Source organism: Doryrhamphus excisus, linkage group LG22 (genome assembly GCF_037039965.1).
Source record: "Doryrhamphus excisus strain RoL-2023G ecotype Guam linkage group LG22, RoL_Dexc_Guam_v1.1, whole genome shotgun sequence".
In the NCBI taxonomy this organism is placed as follows: domain Eukaryota; kingdom Metazoa; phylum Chordata; class Actinopteri; order Syngnathiformes; family Syngnathidae; genus Doryrhamphus; species Doryrhamphus excisus.
In genome coordinates, this window is record NC_136378.1 from 8,567,501 (window position 1) to 8,573,264 (window position 5,764).

The 5,764-nt window shown below is 35.0% G+C and overlaps 1 protein-coding gene across 3 annotated transcripts in view; it reads left to right on the forward strand.

Moving 5' to 3' along the window:
* Positions 1-5,508, forward strand: part of LOC131110555 (glutamate receptor 3-like) — a 117,606-nt gene extending 112,098 nt beyond the window's left edge. For all 3 annotated transcript variants that reach the window (XM_058063770.2, XM_058063769.2, XM_078788069.1), the window contains one exon: positions 3,976-5,508. The gene's annotated coding sequence lies outside the window, so the exon portion shown is untranslated. The remainder of the gene's footprint in view (positions 1-3,975) is intronic.
* The last annotated feature ends 256 nt before the right edge of the window (positions 5,509-5,764 follow it).

The following is a 5,764-nucleotide window of genomic DNA, read 5'->3' on the forward strand; positions in this document are numbered from 1 at the left end:
TGAATAATAATAATAATTCCTTTGTCACACATGTTGTCAGTCTCCTTCCGGCCCGCTGTTTTTTTACACTTGCATATTCATTGCCGTCCTTCTCCTGGAAACTAAAACCACTAAAGTCATCTTTTTCAGCATCACAGCTGAATAATAATAACAATAATAATAATAATTCCTTTGTCACACACGTTGTCAGTCTCCTTCCGGCCCGCTGTTTTTTTACACTTGCATATTCATTGCCGTCCTTCTCCTGGGAACTAAAACCACTAAAGTCAACTTTTTCAGCATCACAGCTGAATAATAATAATAATTATTTTGTCACACACGTTGTCAGTCTCCTTCTATCCCGCTGTTTTTTACACTTGCATATTCATTGCCGCCCTTCTTCTGAGAACTAAAACCACTAAAGTCATCTTTTTCAGCATCACAGCTGAATAATAATAATAATTCTTTTGTCACACACGTTGTCAGTCTCCTTCCGGCCCGCTGTTTTTTTTACACTTGTATATTCATTGCCGCCCTTCTTCTGGGAACTAAAACCACTAAAGTCATCTTTTTCAGCATCACATCTGAATAATAATAATAATAATTCCTTTGTCACACACGTTGTCAGTCTCCTTCCGGCCCGCTGTTTTTTTACACTTGCATATTCATTGCCGTCCTTCTCCTGGGAACTAAAACCACTAAAGTCAACTTTTTCAGCATCACAGCTGAATAATAATAATAATTCTTTTGTCACACACGTTGTCAGTCTCCTTCTATCCCGCTGTTTTTTACACTTGCATATTCATTGCCGCCCTTCTTCTGGGAACTAAAACCACTAAAGTCAACTTTTTCAGCATCACAGCTGAATAATAATAATAATTCTTTTGTCACACACGTTGTCAGTCTCCTTCCGGCCCGCTGTTTTTTACACTTGCATATTCATTGCTGTCTTTCTCCTGGAAACTAAAACCACTAAAGTCATCTTTTTCAGCATCACAGCTGAATAATAATAATAATTCTTTTGTCACACATGTTGTCAGTCTCCTTCCGGCCCGCTGTTTTTTTACACTTGCATATTCATTGCCGCCCTTCTCCTGGAAACTAAAACCACTAAAGTCATCTTTTCCAGCATCACAGCTGAATAATAATAATAATTGTTTTGTCACACATGTTGTCAGTCTCCTTCCGGCCCGCTGTTTTTTTACACTTGCATATTCATTGCCGTCCTTCTCCTGGGAACTAAAACCACTAAAGTCAACTTTTTCAGCATCACAGCTGAATAATAATAATCATTCCTTTGTCACACACGTTGTCAGTCTCCTTCTGGCCCGCTCTTTTTGTTGTCGCTTTTGGTGTCACTTTCGCCAACTTTTTTTACACTAGTAATTATGTCCCAAAATGTTTGAAAATAATACTTACATTTAATGGCAACGGCATATCATGATGATAAAAAAAGCACTCTGTATGATTTCATATGCAGCTGCAGTGCTTTGCATGTGTGAGCAGTCAAGCGACAAGTTAATTAATAATTAGATATATTGACTGCCGCAGCATTCACAATGAACACCTCCCCCAGAGACTCTGTACAAAGCGCTGCCCTGTCCCACCCTCCCATGAAACCACAACAAATAAACCAATCAATCCACTGCGCAAATTGGGGTACACACTCTTAAACACACAGTTTAAATTGTTAGTTTTTGTTTTAATCAGATTGTTTACACGGCTTTTGTCCTGTCAACTACTGATATGCAACAGAGACCTGCAAATATTTTCTTTCAACCCGCTTCCTCGTACAAATCGCACAAAGTAAAGCATCAAGAGGCTACTTGAGCTTTTAGTGTGATTGCTGCGTTTCAGTCTTGAATGTCTGATGATATTAAAAAAACAATACAATTTGGCAACTAAAGCATAATAAAGCCCATTGAGATAAGACATAAATGAGATAATAAGATTACTGAGAGTCTTTCACTGATTTCCATTCATATTTGCTAACACTACCAAAGGCCCCCGTAATGTTGTTAACCCATAGATGCACAAGTGGGTCAAAAATGGCCCGGTCAGGTTGTTTTCTTGAAATATCTTCATAATGAAATTTTTTTTATAATTTTATATTCCAGGTATTCGTCAAAAAACATGTTTTTGATATCATGCCATTCACATTTTTAACTTATCTTTTATACATTTTAAGAAATTTTTGGTTTTGTGTTACTACCCCAACCTTCCATAAGTGGGTCAAAAATGACCCGGTCGGGTTGTTTCCTTGAAATATCTTCATAATGAAATTTTTTTATCATTTCATATACCAGGTATTCGTCAAAAATTAATATTTTTAACTTACCTTTTATACATTTTAAGAATTTTTTGTTTTAGTCTTACTACCCCAACCTTCCATAAGTGGGTCAAAAATGACCCGGTCGGGTTGTTTTCTTGAAATATCTTCGTAATGAAAAATTGTTATCATTTCATATTCCAGGTATTTGTCAAAAATTCACATTTTTAACTTACCTTTTATACATTTTAAGATTTTTTTGTTTTAGTCTTACTACCCCAACCTTCTATAAGTGGGTCAAAAATGACCCGGTCGGGTTGTTTTCTTGAAATATCTTTATAATGAATTTTTTTTATCATTTCATATTCCAGGTATTCGTCAAAAATCACATTTTTAACTTACTTTTTATACATTTTAAGCAATTTTTGTTTTAGTCTTACTACCCCAACCTTCCATAAGTGGGTCAAAAATGACCCGGTCAGGTTGTTTTCTTGAAATATCTTCATAATGAAATTTTTTTATCATTTCATATTCCAGGTATTCGTCAAAAATTAATATTTTTAACTTACCTTTTATACATTTTAAGAATTTTTTGTTTTAGTCTTACTACCCCAACCTTCCATAAGTGGGTCAAAAATGACCCGGTCGGGTTGTTTTCTTGAAATATCTTCGTAATGAAAAATTGTTATCATTTCATATTCCAGGTATTTGTCAAAAATTCACATTTTTAACTTACCTTTTATACATTTTAAGATTTTTTTGTTTTAGTCTTACTACCCCAACCTTCTATAAGTGGGTCAAAAATGACCCGGTCGGGTTGTTTTCTTGAAATATCTTTATAATGAATTTTTTTTATCATTTCATATTCCAGGTATTCGTCAAAAATCACATTTTTAACTTACTTTTTATACATTTTAAGCAATTTTTGTTTTAGTCTTACTACCCCAACCTTCCATAAGTGGGTCAAAAATGACCTGGTCAGGTTGTTTTCTTGAAATATCTTCATAATGAAAATTTTTTATCATTTCATATTCCAGGTATTCTTCAAAAAACATGTTTTTGATATCATGCCATTCACATTTTTAACTTACCTTTTATACATTTATACATTTTAAGAAATTTTTGTTTTAGTCTTACTACCCCAACCTTCCATAAGTGGGTCAAAAATGACCCGGTCGGGTTGTTTTCTTGAAATATCTTCAGAATGAAAATTTTTTATCATTTTATATTCCGGGTATTCCTCAAAAATATCATGCCATTCACATTTTTAACTTATGTTTATGTAACACACAATGGATCCTCACATTTTCTATTGTTGTATGGGGTCATTTTCTTTTTCAAAGTTGTAAAAAAGTGAAAAATGAAGATGTTTCTAACATGAAATCATTCTTGTGTGGTCCTAAATATAATACTAAATATCATACAAGTGATTATTCCTAACCAAAATGGCCAAATTGGCATAAAAACGCATTGATTCTAGTATGGGTCATTTTTGACCCACTTATGGAAGAGTGTAGGGTCCAGTCACTCGTGCATTTAAGGGTTAATGTTCATTTTATGTCTCTGAGATAACATACTGGAGAATTTTTTTTGCACCGTGTACATTCCGTGGGCGTTGCATGAAGTCTGTGGAAATCTCTTTGATTCACAACGTACACAAGATCACATGACTATTATCCAAAGCTCATTTCCTGCCATGTTTGTTTTTCCTCTGCATCCTGACACAGGTTTAACAAATGTTTCCATCGTCCCATACAAATGTGATTAAATATCTACGAAAGGACAGGATTATGAATATGGAGCCAAAATCCTTTTGGGCCGGACCCCGGGCATGATAATCTGCAATGACGACACGACTGGACCGGTTATGGGAAGAGACGATTTCCCTCCTCTCAGTGCCTTATGGAAAGTCCAATCAATGCAACGCGTTCACAATGATATTGCTTTTTTGCTTGAAACTCACACAAAAGGAGAAGAATTGAAGGTCAGTGTTTAAGAATTAGACATAGAGTACATATAGAACACATATGTGATGTGAGAGAATTAAAGCCATCATTTGCAACCAAGCACATTTTGAAGTGCCAGACAAGACGAATCTTACATGACGAGGGTCTAATTGGTTTCTTGTACGAGCGGACGACGCCTCATCCTCCTGCTGCCAGATTTTCACTGGCTATATGTATTCAAATGTGTTCTTTATATCTCTTCAGTGCACCGCCAGACACTGATTATTACACTATCAGCTTTTATACTGTTGCGGGTCACCCGCCGTGACCTTGCCCCCACTCCTGTTTTAATTGATTCATCTTCCAGAAATGCCATTTAAAAACAGCTCCGAGTGTGTTGTTTGGACTCTTTTGGTGCTGCTGCCACACACACCACAGAACCAGGTCATGACTCGCACTTCCGATACTGCCAAGTGTGTGTGTACATGTGTGTGTTGTTCAAAGAAAGGTAATATTTGGCATTTATTGTGTGTAAAAAAAAATACCCACGTTAAGGTTAAGGTTGCCCACCTGAAAAATCCTCTCTGTACATGGAAGTCAAACCAAAACAAAAAAAATAAAGAATAACTTCTGAATCAAATGAAAAAGCATACAGTAATGACTTTCAAACTGAATCTTAACATTTCCTTTTGATATTTGCACCTTTTAAAATGAACTGTGCTTTTTATTTTAGTTTCCTTTCAAGAGCATTACAGTGTTTGGTGATTTCATATTGTAAAATAAAAAAAAGAGAGACATATATTAATAAAGGTTGCACCAAGGAGTGTCTGGAAGCTTAGCACACGTCCATATTGCTGTAATAATTTATTTCCAAAAAGGCTGTGATTCCATAGGATTTAGGAAGATACTTATTAAATCACCTAAAACTATGGGTAAAATAGTTTTATATGTAAAAAAAAATAATAATAATGTGAAGAAAACAGTTGAGATGTATAAATGTAGATGAACTATTTATATTACATGATTTTTTTTTTTTAACAATCAAATGCATGTGATGCTTGATGAGGTGTACAACTCACAAACTGACCTTAAAGTAGAAGCTCAATCCTGTTTTGTTTTGTTTTTTTTTTTTGGTCGAATCAGTTCCACCTTTTTCTTTTTTGTAAGACTCACCATTCTGGAAAAAAAACAATATTACCAGGCGTAGTCGTGGGTACAAAAGAGCAAGAGATGCATGCATAATTTACTGAACCTCATTAGTGAGGCGCTGTACAGAGAATTTTAATACATTTTGTAAATAAAATGTACAGAAAGATTCCTGTGTGTGTCTTAATTTGTCGACATCAAAGTGGAGTCGGTCACTGTAGTTCCATATATTTGTTCACAAACAATAAAGCCATATTTGATACACAAGATGCAAGTATTGTACTTTATTAGATTACTTCACGGGCAGAATAAAACTATGGCTTTAAAAACCGAAGACAGGTTCAGTTTTTCATCTCTATTCGCCGGAGGATATACAACGTCAGACTCATGACATTTTGAAAAAGCGTAATCGTTTGAACAGAAT